At 27.1% G+C, this 25,649-nt stretch overlaps 1 long non-coding RNA gene across 4 annotated transcripts in view; it reads left to right on the top strand.

Annotated features, from left to right (window-relative positions):
• Positions 1-1,336: 1,336 nt before the first annotated feature.
• Positions 1,337-25,649, top strand: part of LOC127067757 (uncharacterized) — a 55,273-nt gene continuing 30,960 nt past the window's right edge. The window contains exons 1-4 of one of the 4 annotated variants that reach the window (XR_007782729.1): positions 7,636-8,171; positions 11,741-11,823; positions 17,019-17,530; positions 21,134-22,054. This is a non-coding gene — a long non-coding RNA (uncharacterized LOC127067757). Of the gene's footprint in view, positions 2,235-7,635; positions 8,172-11,740; positions 11,824-13,287; positions 15,456-16,390; positions 17,531-21,133; positions 22,055-25,649 lie in introns of those variants that run through there. The other 3 variants (XR_007782730.1, XR_007782727.1, XR_007782728.1) reach the window with 3 other exon arrangements.

The following is a 25,649-nucleotide window of genomic DNA, read 5'->3' as shown; positions in this document are numbered from 1 at the left end:
ATATACGTATTACGTACATACGCGTACACGTGCATACAGAAAAATTAAGAAAAAAATAGCAAAATAGAGCGAGGAAGAGAGAGAGAGAGAGAGAGATGAAAGTTCATTGTTTACGAGGAAGGACGTCTGTCCTAACAAACGGAGTTTTCGATGAGGTCTCGTATTTTTGTATTCCTGTTGCTTTCTTTTATTTTTTGATTTTGATTAATTAACTAATTAAATTATAAAAATTTTAATATATATATATATATATATATATATATATAATATTATTACACTGAAAGAAAAAGAGAATGTTTATACCATTTACTAGCTGACGTATACAAAGCAAATCTTATTACAATGTTTATATGTTTCTATATAAGCTGAAATATCTAAATACAACTTATGTTATTTACTTTCTGTCGAATATCGTATGAGATCAGTCTTTCGGCAACCACCGAGGTGGAATGTTGGAAGATCCCATACAAACATACATTTGTAAATAGATACATATGTGTATATGTACATATGTACGTAACTAGATACATAATATACACACCCACACACACATACACAAAGTATACAGTAGTCTTTCTCTTGGGTATTGCTTGAGATTTTCTTATATTGAATGGACAGTAACGAGCAACCTTTGTTCTGCAATGAGCCAAAATTAAATATCTGATATTGTTATTGATACATTATGAACTAAAAATGTTTAAATTGATTAAAAAGAAATTAATACTTGATAGAAAAAGAAAAAATTACACATTATTGAAGGGTATTTGTTATTTTCGGCATCAATTTACAATGAAATGTTTTCTATAATCCTATTGATTTTTTATTAGCAATACTTTTAATGTGTACGCATAAATGTATGTATATATATCTTTGTAATGGAACGAAATCTATTAGTTGTTTATTTTTAATTAGATATATGATTCTACTTCTCGTTAATAAACTTTACATTATTATATTGGAAGATACAATGGAAGATATCGAATTAAACTCTAATACAATCTTTTATTCGTTTGTCGTTAACGTTAAGACTTTTGATAAAAGATTTCAATACTTCGGTTAATAGTTAAAATGCCTTTCAACTGGCCGTAGATAACAAAGCTCTTCACAAATGTATCAACGTAAGATGTAATACCACTGATTAAGAAATTCACTAATTATAGTCGACTATTGTCATTTTTCGATGCAAGATGTAAGTCGTATTTGCATTGATACGCAGATGAATACGTATATGATAATGTTTTTTTATAAACCCTGAGTTTATTTCTGATACAGATTGAGATATATACAGATATATATATATATATATATATATATATATGTATATATATATATTATATATAATATGTATATATATATACAGAGAGAGAGAGAGAGAGAGAGAGAGAGAGAGAAAGAAAGGGTAAACGAATCGAGAATTTGAATAAAACAAAGAACGATATCGAGATTAAATTGAAAAGAAACTTTGTTAGCTCTTGACAAAAAGGCATTCGATAAGGAAGCATTAGGCGTCCAAAGTACAATTATATCAAAAACCCATTCAAATTAAAGAAGATTACATATGTATCTGATTATGATACCTTATATTTCTTATTATTCATATAAAAGAAAAGAAAAAGAAAAAAAAAACAGTTAAGAAGAATAAGAAAGAAATCTCATCTTTATTTCCCAATATCTTCAATTATGATAGATTTCTAAATACAATAAGGATAATAATAACAATAATAACAACAACAATAATATGCAGAAGAAGAAGAAGAAGAAGAATAAAGTATCTTGGTATATTCAATTTTGCTTTCTTGTTCTTATGTAGTATATGTATCTAGTACAATGTAAATTTTAATGTGGGATTTCATTTAAACGTGTCATTTAATGCGTATTATGATTAATATGCATTATTCATACACATATCAAGGTATGTGTATTTAAATGAATATAGAATTTATACCTCGTTGACAAATTAAATTTACAATATTGAAATAAGGGTGTCACGATCAGGTACACGCATCACGTTCGATCGTCGACGATCTTTCTATATATAAAATATATCGATACCAAACGATATTACATTTGTTGAAAGGCATATACGTATTACGTACATATGCGTACACGTGCATACAGAAAAATTAAGAAAAAAATAGCAAAATAGAGCGAGGAAGAGAGAGAGAGAGAGAGAGATGAAAGTTCATTGTTTACGAGGAAGGACGTCTGTCCTAACAAACGGAGTTTTCGATGAGGTCTCGTATTTTTGTATTCCTGTTGCTTTCTTTTATTTTTTGATTTTGATTAATTAACTAATTAAATTATAAAAATTTTAATATATATATATGTACATATATATATATATATATATATATATATATATATATATAATATTATTACACTGAAAGAAAAAGAGAATGTTTATACCATTTACTAGCTGACGTATACAAAGCAAATCTTATTACAATGTTTATATGTTTCTCTATAAGCTGAAATATCTAAATCCACCTTATGTTATTTACTTTCTGTCGAATATCGTATGAGATCAGTCTTTCGGCAACCACCAAGGTGGAATGTTGGAAGATCCCATATAAACATACGTTTGTAAATAGATACATATGTACATAACTAGATACATAATATACACACCCACGCACACATACACAAAGTATACAGTAGTCTTTCTCTTGGGTATTGCTTGAGATTTTCTTATATTGTATGGACAGTAACGAGCAACCTTTGTTCTGCAATGAGCCAATATTAAATATCTGATATTGTTATTGATACATTATGAACTAAAAATGTTTAAATTGATTAAAAAGATATTAATACTTGATAGAAAAAGAAAAAATTACACATTATTGAAGGGTATTTGTTATTTTCGGCATCAAATTACAATGAAATGTTTTCTATAATCCTATTGATTTTTTATTAGCAGTACTTTTAATGTGTACGCATAAATGTATGTATATATATCTTTGTAATGGAACGAAATCTATTAGTTGTTTATTTTTAATTAGATATATGATTCTACTTCTCGTTAATAAACTTTACATTATTATATTGGAAGATACAATGGAAGATATCGAATTAAACTCTAATACAATCTTTTATTCGTTTGTCGTTAACGATAAGACTTTTGATAAAAGATTTCAATACCTCGGTTAATAGTTAAAGTGCCTTTCAACTGGCCGTAGATAACAAAGCTCTTCACAAATGTATCAACGTAAGATGTAATACCACTGATTAAGAAATTCACTAATTATAGTCGACTATTGTCATTTTTCGATGCAAGATGTAAGTCGTATTTGCATTGATACGCAGATGAATACGTATATGATAATGTTTTTTTATAAACCCTGAGTTTATTTCTGATACAGATTGAGATATAGACAGATATATATATATATATATATATATATATATATATATATATATATATATATTATATATAATATGTATATATATATACAGAGAGAGAAAGAGAGAGACAGAGAGAGAGAGAAAGAAAGGGTAAACGAATCGAGAATTTGAATAAAACAAAGAACGGTATCGAGATTAAATTGAAAAGAAACTTTGTTAGCTCTTGACAAAAAGGCATTCGATAAGGAAGCATTAGGCGTCCAAAGTACAATTATATCAAAAACCCATTCAAATTAAAGAAGATTACATATGTATCTGATTATGATACCTTATATTTCTTATTATTCATATAAAAGAAAAGAAATAGAAAAAAAAAACAGTTAAGAAGAATAAGAAAGAAATCTCATCTTTATTTCCCAATATCTTCAATTATGATAGATTTCTAAATACAATAAGGATAATAATAACAATAATAACAACAACAATAATATGCAGAAGAAGAAGAAGAATAAAGTATCTTGGTATATTCAATTTTGCTTTCTTGTTCTTATGTAGTATATGTATCTAGTACAATGTAAATTTTAATGTGGGATTTCATTTAAACGTGTCATTTAATGCGTATTATGATTAATATGCATTATTCATACACATATCAAGGTATGTGTATTTAAATGAATATAGAATTTATACCTCGTTGACAAATTAAATTTACAATATTGAAATAAGGGTGTCACGATCAGGTACACGCATCACGTTCGATCGTCGACGATCTTTCTATATATAAAATATATCGATACCAAACGATATTACATTTGTTGAAAGGCATATACGTATTACGTACATACGCGTACACGTGCATACAGAAAAATTAAGAAAAAAATAGCAAAATAGAGCGAGGAAGAGAGAGAGAGAGAGAGAGATGAAAGTTCATTCTTTACGAGGAAGGACGTCTGTCCTAACAAACGGAGTTTTCGATGAGGTCTCGTATTTTTGTATTCCTGTTGCTTTCTTTTATTTTTTGATTTTGATTAATTAACTAATTAAATTATAAAAATTTTAATATATATATATATACATATATATATATATAATATTATTACACTGAAAGAAAAAGAGAATGTTTATACCATTTACTAGCTGACGTATACAAAGCAAATCTTATTACAATGTTTATATGTTTCTATATAAGCTGAAATATCTAAATACAACTTATGTTATTTACTTTCTGTCGAATATCGTATGAGATCAGTCTTTCGGCAACCACCGAGGTGGAATGTTGGAAGATCCCATACAAACATACATTTGTAAATAGATACATATGTGTATATGTACATATGTACGTAACTAGATACATAATATACACACCCACACACACATACACAAAGTATACAGTAGTCTTTCTCTTGGGTATTGCTTGAGATTTTCTTATATTGAATGGACAGTAACGAGCAACCTTTGTTCTGCAATGAGCCAAAATTAAATATCTGATATTGTTATTGATACATTATGAACTAAAAATGTTTAAATTGATTAAAAAGAAATTAATACTTGATAGAAAAAGAAAAAATTACACATTATTGAAGGGTATTTGTTATTTTCGGCATCAATTTACAATGAAATGTTTTCTATAATCCTATTGATTTTTTATTAGCAATACTTTTAATGTGTACGCATAAATGTATGTATATATATCTTTGTAATGGAACGAAATCTATTAGTTGTTTATTTTTAATTAGATATATGATTCTACTTCTCGTTAATAAACTTTACATTATTATATTGGAAGATACAATGGAAGATATCGAATTAAACTCTAATACAATCTTTTATTCGTTTGTCGTTAACGTTAAGACTTTTGATAAAAGATTTCAATACTTCGGTTAATAGTTAAAATGCCTTTCAACTGGCCGTAGATAACAAAGCTCTTCACAAATGTATCAACGTAAGATGTAATACCACTGATTAAGAAATTCACTAATTATAGTCGACTATTGTCATTTTTTGATGCAAGATGTAAGTCGTATTTGCATTGATACGCAGATGAATACGTATATGATAATGTTTTTTTATAAACCCTGAGTTTATTTCTGATACAGATTGAGATATATACAGATATATATATATATATACATATATATATATATATATATATACATATATATTAAATATTATATATAATATGTATATATATATACAGAGAGAGAGAGAGAGAGAGAGAGAGAGAGAGAGAAAGAAAGGGTAAACGAATCGAGAATTTGAATAAAACAAAGAACGGTATCGAGATTAAATTGAAAAGAAACTTTGTTAGCTCTTGACAAAAAGGCATTCGATAAGGAAGCATTAGGCGTCCAAAGTACAATTATATCAAAAACCCATTCAAATTAAAGAAGATTACATATGTATCTGATTATGATACCTTATATTTCTTATTATTCATATAAAAGAAAAGAAAAAGAAAAAAAAAACAGTTAAGAAGAATAAGAAAGAAATCTCATCTTTATTTCCCAATATCTTCAATTATGATAGATTTCTAAATACAATAAGGATAATAATAACAATAATAACAACAACAATAATATGCAGAAGAAGAAGAAGAATAAAGTATCTTGGTATATTCAATTTTGCTTTCTTGTTCTTATGTAGTATATGTATCTAGTACAATGTAAATTTTAATGTGGGATTTCATTTAAACGTGTCATTTAATGCGTATTATGATTAATATGCATTATTCATACACATATCAAGGTATGTGTATTTAAATGAATATAGAATTTATACCTCGTTGACAAATTAAATTTACAATATTGAAATAAGGGTGTCACGATCAGGTACACGCATCACGTTCGATCGTCGACGATCTTTCTATATATAAAATATATCGATACCAAACGATATTACATTTGTTGAAAGGCATATACGTATTACGTACATACGCGTACACGTGCATACAGAAAAATTAAGAAAAAAATAGCAAAATAGAGCGAGGAAGAGAGAGAGAGAGAGAGAGATGAAAGTTCATTGTTTACGAGGAAGGACGTCTGTCCTAACAAACGGAGTTTTCGATGAGGTCTCGTATTTTTGTATTCCTGTTGCTTTCTTTTATTTTTTGATTTTGATTAATTAACTAATTAAATTATAAAAATTTTAATATATATATATATACATATATATATATATAATATTATTACACTGAAAGAAAAAGAGAATGTTTATACCATTTAGTAGCTGACGTATACAAAGCAAATCTTATTACAATGTTTATTTGTTTCTATATAAGCTGAAATATCTAAATACAACTTATGTTATTTACTTTCTGTCGAATATCGTATGAGATCAGTCTTTCGGCAACCACCGAGGTGGAATGTTGGAAGATCCCATACAAACATACATTTGTAAATAGATACATATGTGTATATGTACATATGTACGTAACTAGATACATAATATACACACCCACACACACATACACAAAGTATACAGTAGTCTTTCTCTTGGGTATTGCTTGAGATTTTCTTATATTGAATGGACAGTAACGAGCAACCTTTGTTCTGCAATGAGCCAAAATTAAATATCTGATATTGTTATTGATACATTATGAACTAAAAATGTTTAAATTGATTAAAAAGAAATTAATACTTGATAGAAAAAGAAAAAATTACACATTATTGAAGGGTATTTGTTATTTTCGGCATCAATTTACAATGAAATGTTTTCTATAATCCTATTGATTTTTTATTAGCAATACTTTTAATGTGTACGCATAAATGTATGTATATATATCTTTGTAATGGAACGAAATCTATTAGTTGTTTATTTTTAATTAGATATATGATTCTACTTCTCGTTAATAAACTTTACATTATTATATTGGAAGATACAATGGAAGATATCGAATTAAACTCTAATACAATCTTTTATTCGTTTGTCGTTAACGTTAAGACTTTTGATAAAAGATTTCAATACTTCGGTTAATAGTTAAAATGCCTTTCAACTGGCCGTAGATAACAAAGCTCTTCACAAATGTATCAACGTAAGATGTAATACCACTGATTAAGAAATTCACTAATTATAGTCGACTATTGTCATTTTTTGATGCAAGATGTAAGTCGTATTTGCATTGATACGCAGATGAATACGTATATGATAATGTTTTTTTATAAACCCTGAGTTTATTTCTGATACAGATTGAGATATATACAGATATATATATATATACATATATATATATATATATACATATATATTAAATATTATATATAATATGTATATATATATACAGAGAGAGAGAGAGAGAGAGAGAGAGAGAGAGAGAGAAAGAAAGGGTAAACGAATCGAGAATTTGAATAAAACAAAGAACGGTATCGAGATTAAATTGAAAAGAAACTTTGTTAGCTCTTGACAAAAAGGCATTCGATAAGGAAGCATTAGGCGTCCAAAGTACAATTATATCAAAAACCCATTCAAATTAAAGAAGATTACATATGTATCTGATTATGATACCTTATATTTCTTATTATTCATATAAAAGAAAAGAAATAGAAAAAAAAAACAGTTAAGAAGAATAAGAAAGAAATCTCATCTTTATTTCCCAATATCTTCAATTATGATAGATTTCTAAATACAATAAGGATAATAATAACAATAATAACAACAACAATAATATGCAGAAGAAGAAGAAGAATAAAGTATCTTGGTATATTCAATTTTGCTTTCTTGTTCTTATGTAGTATATGTATCTAGTACAATGTAAATTTTAATGTGGGATTTCATTTAAACGTGTCATTTAATGCGTATTATGATTAATATGCATTATTCATACACATATCAAGGTATGTGCATTTAAATGAATATAGAATTTATACCTCGTTGACAAATTAAATTTACAATATTGAAATAAGGGTGTCACGATCAGGTACACGCATCACGTTCGATCGTCGACGATCTTTCTATATATAAAATATATCGATACCAAACGATATTACATTTGTTGAAAGGCATATACGTATTACGTACATACGCGTACACGTGCATACAGAAAAATTAAGAAAAAAATAGCAAAATAGAGCGAGGAAGAGAGAGAGAGAGAGAGAGATGAAAGTTCATTGTTTACGAGGAAGGACGTCTGTCCTAACAAACGGAGTTTTCGATGAGGTCTCGTATTTTTGTATTCCTGTTGCTTTCTTTTATTTTTTGATTTTGATTAATTAACTAATTAAATTATAAAAATTTTAATATATATATATATATAATATTATTACCCTGAAAGAAAAAGATAATGTTTATACCATTTACTAGCTGACGTATACAAAGCAAATCTTATTACAATGTTTATATGTTTCTATATAAGCTGAAATATCTAAATACAACTTATGTTATTTACTTTCTATCGAATATCGTATGAGATCAGTCTTTCGGCAACCACCGAGGTGGAATGTTGGAAGATCCCATATAAACATACGTTTGTAAGTAGATACATATGTACATAACTAGATACAGAATATACACACCCACGCACTCATACACAAAGTATATAGTAGTCTTTCCTTGGGTATTGCTTGAGATTTATTATATTGTACAGACAGTAACGAGCAACCTTTCTTCTGCAATGAGCCAAAATTAAATATCTGATATTGTTATTGATACATTATGAACTAAAAATGTTTAAGTTGATTAAAAAGAAATTAATACTTGGTAGAAAAAGAAAAAATTACACATTATTGAAGGGTATTTGTTATATTCGGCATCAATTTTCAATGAAATGTTTTCTATAATACCATTGATTTTTTATTAGCAATACTTTTAATGTGTACGCATAAATGTATGTATATATATTTTTGTAATGGACCGAAATCTATTAGTCGTTTATTTTTAATTAGATATATGATTCTACTTCTCGATAATACACTTTTCATTATTATATTGGAAGACACAATGGAAGATTTCGAATTAAACTCTAATACAATCTTTTATTCGTTTGTCGTTAACGTTAAGAATTTTGATAGAAGATTTCAATTCTTCGGTTAATAGTTAAAATGCCTTTCAACTGGCCGTAGATAACAAAGCTCTTAACAAATGTATCAACGTAAGATGTAATACCACTGACTAAGAAATTCATTAATTATAGTCGACTATTGTCATTTTTCGATGCAAGATGTAAGTCGTATTTGCATTGATAGGCAGATGAATACGTATATGATAATGTTTTTTTATAAACCCTGAGTTACTCATTTCTGATACAGATTGAGATATATACAGATATATATATATATATATTATATATAATATGTATATATATATACAGAGAGAGAGAGAGAGAGAGAGAGAGAGAGAGAAAGAAAGGGTAAACGAATCGAGAATTTGAATAAAACAAAGAACGATATCGAGATTAAATTGAAAAGAAACTTTGTTAGCTCTTGACAAAAAGGCATTCGATAAGGAAGCATTAGGCGTCCAAAGTACAATTATATCAAAAACCCATTCAAATTAAAGAAGATTACATATGTATCTGATTATGATACCTTATATTTCTTATTATTCATATAAAAGAAAAGAAAAAGAAAAAAAAACAGTTAAGAAAAATAAGAAAGAAATCTCATCTTTATTTCCCAATATCTTCAATTATGATTGATTTCTAAATACAATAAGGATAATAATAACAATAATAACAACAACAATAATATGAAGAAGAAGAAGAAGAAGAATAAAGTATCTTGGTATATTCAATTTTGCTTTCTTGTTCTTATGTAGTATATGTATCTAGTACAATGTAAATTTTAATGTGGGATTTCATTTAAACGTGTCATTTAATGCGTATTATGATTAATATGTATTATTCATACACATATGAATGTATGTATATTTAAATGAATATAGAATTCATACCTCGTTGACAAATTAAATTTACAATATTGAAATAAGGGTGTCACGATCAGGTACACGCATCACGTTCGATCGTCGACGATCTTTCTATATATAAAATATATCGATACCAAACGATATTACATTTGTTATAAGGCATATACGTATTACGTACATACGCGTACACGTGCATATAAAAAAATTAAGAAAAAAATAGCAAAATAGAGCGAGGAAGAGAGAGAGAGAGAGAGTGATGAAAGTTCATTGTTTACGAGGAAGGACGTCTGTCCTAACAAACGGAGTTTTCGATGAGGTCTCGTATTTTTCTATTCCTGTTGCTTTCTTTTATTTTTTGATTTTGATTAATTAACTAATTAAATTATAAAAATTTTAATATATATATATATATATATATATAATATTATTACACTGAAAGAAAAAGATAATGTTTATACCATTTACTAGCTGACGTATACAAAGCAAATCTTATTACAATGTTTATTTGTTTCTATATAAGCTGAAATATCTAAATACACTTTACGTTATTTACTTTCTGTCGAATATCGTATGAGATCAGTCTTTCGGCAACCACCGAGCTGGAATATTGGAAATAAACTCTAATACAATCTTTTATTCGTTTGTCGTTAACGTTACGACTTTTGATAAAAGATTTCAATACGTCGGTTAATAGTTAAAATGCCTTTCAACTGGCCGTAGATAACAACGCTCTTCACAAATGTATCAACGTAAGATGTAATACCACTGATTAAGAAATTCACTAATTATAGTCGACTATTGTCATTTTTCGATGCAAGGTGTAAGTCGTATTTGCATTGATACGCAGATGAATACGTATATGATAATGTTTTTTTATAAACCCTGAGTTACTCATTTCTGATACAGATTGAGATATATACAGATATATATATATATATATATATATATATATATATATATTATATATTATATATTATGTATATATAAATACAGAGAGAGAGAGAGAGAGAGAGAGAGAAAGAGGAAGGGTAAACAAATCGAGAATTTTGAATAAAACATAGAACGATATCGAGATTAAATTGAAAGGAAACTTTGTTAGCTTCTTGACAAAAAGGCACTCTATAAGGGAAACATCAGCCATCCAAAGTACAATTATATCAAAAACCCATTCAAATGAAAGACGATTACATATGTATCCGATTATGATACCATATATTTCTTATTATTCCTATAAAAGAAAAGAAAAAGAAAAAAAAACAGTTAAGAAAAATAAGAAAGAAATCTCATCTTTATTTCCCAATATCTTCAATTATGATTGATTTATAAAGACAATAAGAATATTAATAACAATAATAATAACAACAAAAATATGAAGAAGAAGAAGAAGAAGAAGAATAAAGTATCTTGGTATATTCAATTTTGCTTTCTTGTTCTTATGTAGTATATGTATCTAGTACAATGTAAATTTTAATGTGGGATTTCATTTAAACGTGTCATTTAATGCGTATTATGATTAATATGCATTATTCATACACATATCAAGGTATGTGTATTTAAATGAATATAGAATTTATACCTCGTTGACAAATTAAATTTACAATATTGAAATAAGGGTGTCACGATCAGGTACACGCATCACGTTCGATCGTCGACGATCTTTCTATATATAAAATATATCGATACCAAACGATATTACATTTGTTAAAATGCATATACGTATTACGTACATACGCGTACACGTGCATACAGAAAAATGAAGAAAAAAATAGCAAAACAGTGCGAGGAAGAGACAAAGAGAGAGAGAGAGATGAAAGTACATTGTTTTCAAGGAAGGGCGTCTGTCCTAACGAACGGAGTTTTCGATGAGGTCTCGTATTTTTCTATTCCTGTTGCTTTCTTTTATTTTTTGATTTTGATTAATTGACTAATTAAATTATAAAAATTTTAATATATATATATATATATATATATATATATATATATATATATATATATTACACTGAAAGAAAAAGAGAATGTTTATACCATTTATTAGCTGACGTATAGAAAGCATATCTTATTACAATGTTTATTTGTTTCTATATAAGCTGAAATATCTAAATACACTTTACGTTATTTACTTTCTGTCGAATATCGTATGAGATCAGTCTTTCGGCAACCACCGAGCTGGAAAATTGGAAATAAACTCTAATACAATCTTTTATTCGTTTGTCGTTAACGTTACGACTTTTGATAAAAGATTTCAATACTTCGGATAATAGTTAAAATGCCTTTCAACTGGCCGTAGATAACAAAGCTCTTAACAAATGTATCAACGTAAGATGTAATACCACTGACTAAGAAATTCATTAATTATAGTCGACTATTGTCATTTTTCGATGCAAGATGTAAGTCGTATTTGCATTGATAGGCAGATGAATACGTATATGATAATGTTTTTTTATAAACCCTGAGTTACTCATTTCTGATACAGATTCAGATATATACAGATATCTATATATATTATATATTATATATTATATATATATAAATATATATACAGAGAGAGAAAGAGAGAGAGAGAGAAAGAAAAAGGGTAAAGGAATCGAGAATTTGAATAAAACAAAGAACGATATCGAGATTAAATTGAAAAGAAACTTTGTTAGCTCTTGACAAAAAGGCATTCGATAAGGAAGCATTAGGCGTCCAAAGTACAATTATATCAAAAACCCATTCAAATTAAAGAAGATTACATATGTATCTGATTATGATACCTTATATTTCTTATTATTCATATAAAAGAAAAGAAAAAGAAAAAAAAAACAGATAAGAAGAATAAGAAAGAAATCTCATCTTTATTTCCCAATATCTTCAATTATGATAGATTTCTAAATACAATAAGGATAATAATAACAATAATAAAAACAACAATAATATGCAGAAGAAGAAGAAGAAGAAGAATAAAGTATCTTGGTATATTCAATTTTGCTTTCTTGTTCTTATGTAGTATATGTATCTAGTACAATGTAAATTTTAATGTGGGATTTCATTTAAACGTGTCATTTAATGCGTATTATGATTAATATGCATTATTCATACACATATCAAGGTATGTGCATTTAAATGAATATAGAATTTATACCTCGTTGACAAATTAAATTTACAATATTGAAATAAGGGTGTCACGATCAGGTACACGCATCACGTTCGATCGTCGACGATCTTTCTATATATAAAATATATCGATACCAAACGATATTACATTTGTTGAAAGGCATATACGTATTACGTACATACGCGTACACGTGCATACAGAAAAATTAAGAAAAAAATAGCAAAATAGAGCGAGGAAGAGAGAGAGAGAGAGAGAGATGAAAGTTCATTGTTTACGAGGAAGGACGTCTGTCCTAACAAACGGAGTTTTCGATGAGGTCTCGTATTTTTGTATTCCTGTTGCTTTCTTTTATTTTTTGATTTTGATTAATTAACTAATTAAATTATAAAAATTTTAATATATATATATATATATATATATATATATATAATATTATTACACTGAAAGAAAAAGAGAATGTTTATACCATTTACTAGCTGACGTATACAAAGCAAATCTTATTACAATGTTTATATGTTTCTATATAAGCTGAAATATCTAAATACAACTTATGTTATTTACTTTCTGTCGAATATCGTATGAGATCAGTCTTTCGGCAACCACCGAGGTGGAATGTTGGAAGATCCCATACAAACATACATTTGTAAATAGATACATATGTGTATATGTACATATGTACGTAACTAGATACATAATATACACACCCACACACACATACACAAAGTATACAGTAGTCTTTCTCTTGGGTATTGCTTGAGATTTTCTTATATTGTATGGACAGTAACGAGCAACCATTGTTCTGCAATGAGCCAAAATTAAATATCTGATATTGTTATTGATACATTATGAACTAAAAATGTTTAAATTGATTAAAAAGAAATTAATACTTGATAGAAAAAGAAAAAATTACACATTATTGAAGGGTATTTGTTATTTTCGGCATCAATTTACAATGAAATGTTTTCTATAATTCCATTGATTTTCTATTAGCAATACTTTTAATGTGTACGCATAAGTGTATGTATATATATTTTTGTAATGGAACGAAATCTATTAGTTGTTTATTTTTAATTAGATATATGATTCTACTTCTGGTTAATAAACTTTACATTATTATATTGGAAGATACAATGGAAGATATCGAATTAAACTCTAATACAATGTTTTATTCGTTTGTCGTTAACGTTAAGACTTTTGATAAAAGATTTCAGTACTTCGGTTAATAGTTAAAATGCCTTTCAACTGGCCGTAGATAACAAAGCTCTTCACTAATGTATCAACGTAAGATGTAATACCACTGATTAAGAAATTCACTAATTATAGTCGACTATTGTCATTCTTCGATGCAAAATGTAAGTTGTAATTGCATTGATACGTACATGAATACGTATATGATAATGTTTTTTTATAAACCCTGAGTTACTCATTTCTGATACAGATTGAGATATATACAGATATATATATATATATATATATATATATATATATATATATATATTATATATTATATATTATGTATATATAAATACAGAGAGAGAGAGAGAGAGAGAGAGAGAAAGAGGAAGGGTAAACAAATCGAGAATTTTGAATAAAACATAGAACGATATCGAGATTAAATTGAAAGGAAACTTTGTTAGCTTCTTGACAAAAAGGCACTCTATAAGGGAAACATCAGCCATCCAAAGTACAATTATATCAAAAACCCATTCAAATTAAAGACGATTACATATGTATCCGATTATGATACCATATATTTCTTATTATTCCTATAAAAGAAAAGAAAAAGAAAAAAAAACAGTCAAGAAAAATAAGAAAGAAATCTCATCTTTATTTCCCAATATCTTCAATTATGATATATTTCTAAATACTATAAGGATAATAATAACAATAATAACAACAACAATAATATGAAGAAGAAGAAGAAGAAGAAGAATAAAGTATCTTGTTATATTCAATTTTGCTTTGTTGTTCTTATGTAGTATATGTATCTACTACAATGTAAATTTTAATGTGGGATTTTATTTAAACGTGTCATTTAATGCGTATTATGATTAATATGCATTATTCATACACATATCAATGTATGTGTATTTAAATGAATATAGAATTTATACCTCGTTGACAAATTAAATTTACAATATTGAAATAAGGGTGTCACGATCAGGTACACGCATCACGTTCGATCGTCGACGATCATTCTATATATAAAATATATCGATACCAAACGATATTACATTTGTTAAAATGCATATACGTATTACGTACATACGCGTACACGTGCATACAGAAAAATTAAGAAAAAAATAGCAAAACAGTGCGAGGAAGAGTCAAAGAGAGAGAGAGAGGTGAAAGTACATTGTTTTCAAGGAAGGGCGTCTGTCCTAACGAACGGAGTTTTCGATGAGGTCTCGTATTTTTCTATTCCTGTTGCTTTCTTTTATTTTTTGATTTTGATTAATTGACTAATTAAATTATAAAAATTTTAATATATATATATATATATATATATATATATATATATATATTACACTAAAAGAAAAAGAGAATGTTTATACCATTTATTAGCTGACGTATACAAAGCAAATCTTATTACAATGTTTATTTGTTTCTATATAAGCTGAAATATCTAAATACACTTTACGTTATTTACTTTCTGTCGAATATCGTATGAGATCAGTCTTTCGGCAACCACCGTGCTGGAAAAGTGGAAATAAACTCTAATACAATCTTTTATTCATTTGTCGTTAACGTTACGACTTTTGTTAAAAGATTTCAATACTTCGGATAATAGTTAAAATGCCTTTCAACTGGCCGTAGATAACAAAGCTCTTAACAAATGTATCAACGTAAGATGTAATACCACTGACTAAGAAATTCATTAATTATAGTCGACTATTGTCATTTTTCGATGCAAGGTGTAAGTCGTATTTGCATTGATACGGGGATAAATACGTATATGATAATGTTTTTTTATAAACCCTGAGTTACTCATTTCTGATACAGATTCAGATATATACATATAAAATAATATATATATATATATATATATATATATATATATATATATGTATATACATATATAAATGTATATACAGAGAGTGAGAGTGTGAGAGAGAGAGAAAGAAAAAGGATAAAGGAATCGAGAATTTGAATAGAACAAAGAACGATATCGAGATTAAATTGAAAAGAAACTTTGTTAGATCTTGACAAAGAGGCACTGGATTAGGAAAGATCAGCCATCCAAAGTACAATTATATCAAAGACCCATTCAAATGAAAGACGATTACATATGTATCCGATTATGATACCTTATTCTTCTTATTATTCATATAAAAGAAAAGAAGAAGAAAAAAAACAGTTATGAAGATTAAGAAAGAAATCTCATCTTTATTTCCCAATATCTTCAATTATGATTGATTTCTAAAGACAATAAGAATAATAATAACAATAATAAGAACAACAATAACAACAATAATATGAAAAAGAAGAAGAAGAATAAAGTATCTTGGTATATTCAATTTTGCTTTCTTGTTCTTATGTGGTATATGTATCTAGTACAATGTAAATTTTAATGTGGGATTTCAATTAAACGTGTCATTTAATTCGTATTATGATTAATATGCATTATTCATACACATATCAATGTATGTGTATTTAAATGAATATAGAGTTTATACCTCGTTGACAAATTAAATTTACAATATTGAAATAAGGGTGTCACGATCAGGTACACGCATCACGTTCGATCGTCGACGATCTTTCTATATATAAAATATATCGATACCAAACGATATTACATTTGTTAAAAGGCATATACGTATTACGTACATACGCGTACACGTGCATACAGAAAAATTAAGAAAAAAATAGCAAAATAGAGCGAGGAAGAGAGAGAAAGAGAGAGATGAAAGTTCATTGTTTACGAGGAAGGACGTCTGTCCTAACAAACGGAGTTTTCGATGAGGTCTCGTATTTTTCTATTCCTGTTGCTTTCTTTTATTTTTTGATTTTGATTAATTAACTAATTAAATTATAAAAATTTTAATATATATATATATATTATATTATTACCCTGAAAGAAAAAGATAATGTTTATACCATTTACTAGCTGACGTATACAAAGCAAATCTTATTACAATGTTTATATGTTTCTATATAAGCTGAAATATCTAAATACAACTTATGTTATTTACTTTCTATCGAATATCGTATGAGATCAGTCTTTCGGCAACCACCGAGGTGGAATGTTGGAAGATCCCATATAAACATACGTTTGTAAGTAGATACATATGTACATAACTAGATACAGAATATACACACCCACGCACTCATACACAAAGTATATAGTAGTCTTTCCTTGGGTATTGCTTGAGATTTATTATATTGTACAGACAGTAACGAGCAACCTTTCTTCTGCAATGAGCCAAAATTAAATATCTGATATTGTTATTGATACATTATGAACTAAAAATGTTTAAGTTGATTAAAAAGAAATTAATACTTGGTAGAAAAAGAAAAAATTACACATTATTGAAGGGTATTTGTTATATTCGGCATCAATTTTCAATGAAATGTTTTCTATAATACCATTGATTTTTTATTAGCAATACTTTTAATGTGTACGCATAAATGTATGTATATATATTTTTGTAATGGACCGAAATCTATTAGTCGTTTATTTTTAATTAGATATATGATTCTACTTCTCGATAATACACTTTTCATTATTATATTGGAAGACACAATGGAAGATATCGAATTAAACTCTAATACAATCTTTTATTCGTTTGTCGTTAACGTTAAGAATTTTGATAGAAGATTTCAATTCTTCGGTTAATAGTTAAAATGCCTTTCAACTGGCCGTAGATAACAAAGCTCTTAACAAATGTATCAACGTAAGATGTAATACCACTGACTAAGAAATTCATTAATTATAGTCGACTATTGTCATTTTTCGATGCAAGATGTAAGTCGTATTTGCATTGATAGGCAGATGAATACGTATATGATAATGTTTTTTTATAAACCCTGAGTTACTCATTTCTGATACAGATTGAGATATATACAGATATATATATATATATATTATATATAATATGTATATATATATACAGAGAGAGAGAGAGAGAGAGAGAGAGAGAGAGAAAGAAAGGGTAAACGAATCGAGAATTTGAATAAAACAAAGAACGATATCGAGATTAAATTGAAAAGAAACTTTGTTAGCTCTTGACAAAAAGGCATTCGATAAGGAAGCATTAGGCGTCCAAAGTACAATTATATCAAAAACCCATTCAAATTAAAGAAGATTACATATGTATCTGATTATGATACCTTATATTTCTTATTATTCATATAAAAGAAAAGAAAAAGAAAAAAAAACAGTTAAGAAAAATAAGAAAGAAATCTCATCTTTATTTCCCAATATCTTCAATTATGATTGATTTCTAAAAACAATAAGGATAATAATAACAATAATAACAACAACAATAATATGAAGAAGAAGAAGAAGAAGAATAAAGTATCTTGGTATATTCAATTTTGCTTTCTTGTTCTTATGTAGTATATGTATCTAGTACAATGTAAATTTTAATGTGGGATTTCATTTAAACGTGTCATTTAATGCGTATTATGATTAATATGTATTATTCATACACATATGAATGTATGTATATTTAAATGAATATAGAATTCATACCTCGTTGACAAATTAAATTTACAATATTGAAATAAGGGTGTCACGATCAGGTACACGCATCACGTTCGATCGTCGACGATCTTTCTATATATAAAATATATCGATACCAAACGATATTACATTTGTTATAAGGCATATACGTATTACGTACATACGCGTACACGTGCATACAGAAAAATTAAGAAAAAAATAGCAAAATAGAGCGAGGAAGAGAGAGAGAGAGAGAGTGATGAAAGTTCATTGTTTACGAGGAAGGACGTCTGTCCTAACAAACGGAGTTTTCGATGAGGTCTCGTATTTTTCTATTCCTGTTGCTTTCTTTTATTTTTTGATTTTGATTAATTAACTAATTAAATTATAAAAATTTTAATATATATATATATATATATATATATATAATATTATTACACTGAAAGAAAAAGATAATGTTTATACCATTTACTAGCTGACGTATACAAAGCAAATCTTATTACAATGTTTATTTGTTTCTATATAAGCTGAAATATCTAAATACACTTTACGTTATTTACTTTCTGTCGAATATCGTATGAGATCAGTCTTTCGGCAACCACCGAGCTGGAATATTGGAAATAAACTCTAATACAATCTTTTATTCGTTTGTCGTTAACGTTACGACTTTTGATAAAAGATTTCAATACGTCGGTTAATAGTTAAAATGCCTTTCAACTGGCCGTAGATAACAACGCTCTTCACAAATGTATCAACGTAAGATGTAATACCACTGATTAAGAAATTCACTAATTATAGTCGACTATTGTCATTTTTCGATGCAAGGTGTAAGTCGTATTTGCATTGATACGCAGATGAATACGTATATGATAATGTTTTTTTATAAACCCTGAGTTACTCATTTCTGATACAGATTGAGATATATACAGATATATATATATATATATATATATATATATATATATATATATTATATATTATATATTATGTATATATAAATACAGAGAGAGAGAGAGAGAGAGAGAAAGAGGAAGGGTAAACAAATCGAGAATTTTGAATAAAACATAGAACGATATCGAGATTAAATTGAAAGGAAACTTTGTTAGCTTCTTGACAAAAAGGCACTCTATAAGGGAAACATCAGCCATCCAAAGTACAATTATATCAAAAACCCATTCAAATGAAAGACGATTACATATGTATCCGATTAAGATACCATATATTTCTTATTATTCCTATAAAAGAAAAGAAAAAGAAAAAAAAACAGTTAAGAAAAATAAGAAAGAAATCTCATCTTTATTTCCCAATATCTTCAATTATGATTGATTTATAAAGACAATAAGAATATTAATAACAATAATAATAACAACAAAAATATGAAGAAGAAGAAGAAGAAGAAGAATAAAGTATCTTGGTATATTCAATTTTGCTTTCTTGTTCTTATGTAGTATATGTATCTAGTACAATGTAAATTTTAATGTGGGATTTCATTTAAACGTGTCATTTAATGCGTATTATGATTAATATGCATTATTCATACACATATCAAGGTATGTGTATTTAAATGAATATAGAATTTATACCTCGTTGACAAATTAAATTTACAATATTGAAATAAGGGTGTCACGATCAGGTACACGCATCACGTTCGATCGTCGACGATCTTTCTATATATAAAATATATCGATACCAAACGATATTACATTTGTTAAAATGCATATACGTATTACGTACATACGCGTACACGTGCATACAGAAAAATGAAGAAAAAAATAGCAAAACAGTGCGAGGAAGAGACAAAGAGAGAGAGAGAGATGAAAGTACATTGTTTTCAAGGAAGGGCGTCTGTCCTAACGAACGGAGTTTTCGATGAGGTCTCGTATTTTTCTATTCCTGTTGCTTTCTTTTATTTTTTGATTTTGATTAATTGACTAATTAAATTATAAAAATTTTAATATATATATATATATATATATATATATATATATATATATATATATATATATTACACTGAAAGAAAAAGAGAATGTTTATACCATTTATTAGCTGACGTATAGAAAGCATATCTTATTACAATGTTTATTTGTTTCTATATAAGCTGAAATATCTAAATACACTTTACGTTATTTACTTTCTGTCGAATATCGTATGAGATCAGTCTTTCGGCAACCACCGAGCTGGAAAATTGGAAATAAACTCTAATACAATCTTTTATTCGTTTGTCGTTAACGTTACGACTTTTGATAAAAGATTTCAATACTTCGGATAATAGTTAAAATGCCTTTCAACTGGCCGTAGATAACAAAGCTCTTAACAAATGTATCAACGTAAGATGTAATACCACTGACTAAGAAATTCATTAATTATAGTCGACTATTGTCATTTTTCGATGCAAGATGTAAGTCGTATTTGCATTGATAGGCAGATGAATACGTATATGATAATGTTTTTTTATAAACCCTGAGTTACTCATTTCTGATACAGATTCAGATATATACAGATATCTATATATATTATATATTATATATTATATATATATAAATATATATACAGAGAGAGAAAGAGAGAGAGAGAGAAAGAAAAAGGGTAAAGGAATCGAGAATTTGAATAAAACAAAGAACGATATCGAGATTAAATTGAAAAGAAACTTTGTTAGCTCTTGACAAAAAGGCATTCGATAAGGAAGCATTAGCCCTCCAAAGTACAATTATATCAAAAACCCATTCAAATTAAAGAAGATTACATATGTATCTGATTATGATACCTTATATTTCTTATTATTCATATAAAATAAAAGAAAAAGAAAAAAAAACAGTTATGAAAAATAAGAAAGAAATCTCATCTTTATTTCCCAATATCTTCAATTATGATAGATTTCTAAATACAATAAGGATAATAATAACAATAATAACAACAACAAAAATATGAAGAAGAAGAAGAAGAAGAAGAATAAAGTATCTTGGTATATTCAATTTTGCTTTCTTGTTCTTATGTAGTATATGTATCTAGTACAATGTAAATTTTAATGTGGGATTTCATTTAAACGTGTCATTTAATGCGTATTATGATTAATATGCATTATTCATACACATATCAATGTATGTGTATTTAAAGGAATATAGAGTTTATACCTCGTTGACAAATTAAATTTACAATATTGAAATAAGGGTGTCACGATCAGGTACACGCATCACGTTCGATCGTCGACGATCTTTCTATATATAAAATATATCGATACCAAACGATATTACATTTGTTAAAAGGCATATACGTATTACGTACATACGCGTACACGTGCATACAGAAAAATTAAGAAAAAAATAGCAAAATAGAGCGAGGAAGAGAGAGAGAGAGAGAGAGATGGAAGTTCATTGTTTACGAGGAAGGACGTCTGTCCTAACAAACGGAGTTTTCGATGAGGTCTCGTATTTTTGTATTCCTGTTGCTTTCTTTTATTTTTTGATTTTGATTAATTAACTAATTAAATTATAAAAATTTTAATATATATATATATTCATATATATATATATATATAATATTATTACACTGAAAGAAAAAGAGAATGTTTATACCATATACTAGCTGACGTATACAAAGCAAATCTTATTACAATGTTTATATGTTTCTCTATAAGCTGAAATATCTAAATCCACCTTATGTTATTTACTTTCTGTCGAATATCGTATGAGATCAGTCTTTCGGCAACCACCAAGGTGGAATGTTGGAAGATCCCATATAAACATACGTTTGTAAATAGATACATATGTACATAACTAGATACATAATATACACACCCACGCACACATACACAAAGTATATAGTAGTCTTTCCTTGGGTATTGCTTGAGATTTATTATATTGTGTAGACAGTAACGAGCAACCTTTCTTCTGCAATGAGCCAAACTTAAATATCTGATATTGTTATTGATAGAATTCATTATGAACTAAAAATGTTTAAATTGATTAAATAGAAATTAATACTTGATAGAAAAAGAAAAAATTACACATTATTGAAGGGTATTTGTTATTTTCGGCATCAATTTACAATGAAATGTTTTCTATAATCCTATTGATTTTTTATTAGCAATACTTTTAATGTGTACGCATAAATGTATGTATATATATCTTTGTAATGGAACGAAATCTATTAGTTGTTTATTTTTAATTAGATATATGATTCTACTTCTCGTTAATAAACTTTACATTATTATATTGGAAGATACAATGGAAGATATCGAATTAAACTCTAATACAATCTTTTATTCGTTTGTTGTTAACGTTAAGACTTTTGATAAAAGATTTCAATACCTCGGTTAATAGTTAAAGTGCCTTTCAACTGGCCGTAGATAACAAAGCTCTTCACAAATGTATCAACGTAAGATGTAATACCACTGATTAAGAAATTCACTAATTATAGTCGACTATTGTCATTTTTCGATGCAAGATGTAAGTCGTATTTGCATTGATACGCAGATGAATACGTATATGATAATGTTTTTTTATAAACCCTGAGTTTATTTCTGATACAGATTGAGATATATATATATATATATATATATATATATATATATTATATATAATATGTATATATATATACAGAGAGAGAGAGAGAGAGAGAGAAAGAAAGGGTAAACGAATCGAGAATTTGAATAAAACAAAGAACGATATCGAGATTAAATTGAAAAGAAACTTTGTTAGCTCTTGACAAAAAGGCATTCGATAAGGAAGCATTAGGCGTCCAAAGTACAATTATATCAAAAACCCATTCAAATTAAAGAAGATTACATATGTATCTGATTATGATACCTTATATTTCTTATTATTCATATAAAAGAAAAGAAAAAGAAAAAAAAAACAGATAAGAAGAATAAGAAAGAAATCTCATCTTTATTTCCCAATATCTTCAATTATGATAGATTTCTAAATACAATAAGGATAATAATAACAATAATAAAAACAACAATAATATGCAGAAGAAGAAGAAGAAGAAGAATAAAGTATCTTGGTATATTCAATTTTGCTTTCTTGTTCTTATGTAGTATATGTATCTAGTACAATGTAAATTTTAATGTGGGATTTCATTTAAACGTGTCATTTAATGCGTATTATGATTAATATGCATTATTCATACACATATCAAGGTATGTGCATTTAAATGAATATAGAATTTATACCTCGTTGACAAATTAAATTTACAATATTGAAATAAGGGTGTCACGATCAGGTACACGCATCACGTTCGATCGTCGACGATCTTTCTATATATAAAATATATCGATACCAAACGATATTACATTTGTTAAAAGGCATATACGTATTACGTACATACGCGTACACGTGCATACAGAAAAATTAAGAAAAAAATAGCAAAACAGAGCGAGGAAGAGAGAGAGAGAGAGATGAAAGTACATTGTTTTCTAACAAACGGAGTTTTCGATGAGGTCTCGTATTTTTCTATTCCTGTTGCTTTCTTTTATTTTTTGATTTTGATTAATTAACTAATTAAATTATAAAAATTTTAATATATATATATATATATATATATATATATATATATATATATATATATATATAATATTATTACACTGAAAGAAAAAGAGAATGTTTATACCATTTACTAGCTGACGTATACAAAGCAAATCTTATTACAATGTTTATATGTTTCTATATAAGCTCAAATATCTAAATACAACTTATGTTATTTACTTTCTGTCGAATATCGTATGAGATCAGTCTTTCGGCAACCACCGAGGTGGAATGTTGGAAGATCCCATACAAACATACATTTGTAAATAGATACATATGTGTATATGTACATATGTACGTAACTAGATACATAATATACACACCCACACACACATACACAAAGTATACAGTAGTCTTTCTCTTGGGTATTGCTTGAGATTTTCTTATATTGTATGGACAGTAACGAGCAACCTTTGTTCTGCAATGAGCCAAAATTAAATATCTGATATTGTTATTGATACATTATGAACTAAAAATGTTTAAATTGATTAAAAAGAAATTAATACTTGATAGAAAAAGAAAAAATTACACATTATTGAAGGGTATTTGTTATTTTCGGCATCAATTTACAATGAAATGTTTTCTATAATCCTATTGATTTTTTATTAGCAATACTTTTAATGTGTACGCATAAATGTATGTATATATATCTTTGTAATGGAACGAAATCTATTAGTTGTTTATTTTTAATTAGATATATGATTCTACTTCTCGTTAATAAACTTTACATTATTATATTGGAAGATACAATGGAAGATATCGAATTAAACTCTAATACAATCTTTTATTCGTTTGTTGTTAACGTTAAGACTTTTGATAAAAGATTTCAATACCTCGGTTAATAGTTAAAGTGCCTTTCAACTGGCCGTAGATAACAAAGCTCTTCACAAATGTATCAACGTAAGATGTAATACCACTGATTAAGAAATTCACTAATTATAGTCGACTATTGTCATTTTTCGATGCAAGATGTAAGTCGTATTTGCATTGATACGCAGATGAATACGTATATGATAATGTTTTTTTATAAACCCTGAGTTTATTTCTGATACAGATTGAGATATATATATATATATATATATATATATATTATATATAATATGTATATATATATACAGAGAGAGAGAGAGAGAGAGAGAAAGAAAGGGTAAACGAATCGAGAATTTGA

This window comes from Vespula vulgaris, chromosome 11 (assembly GCF_905475345.1).
Source record: "Vespula vulgaris chromosome 11, iyVesVulg1.1, whole genome shotgun sequence".
Classification (NCBI taxonomy): domain Eukaryota; kingdom Metazoa; phylum Arthropoda; class Insecta; order Hymenoptera; family Vespidae; genus Vespula; species Vespula vulgaris.
Note: the sequence above shows the minus strand (reverse complement) of the source record. Positions and strands in the feature narration are given on the sequence as shown.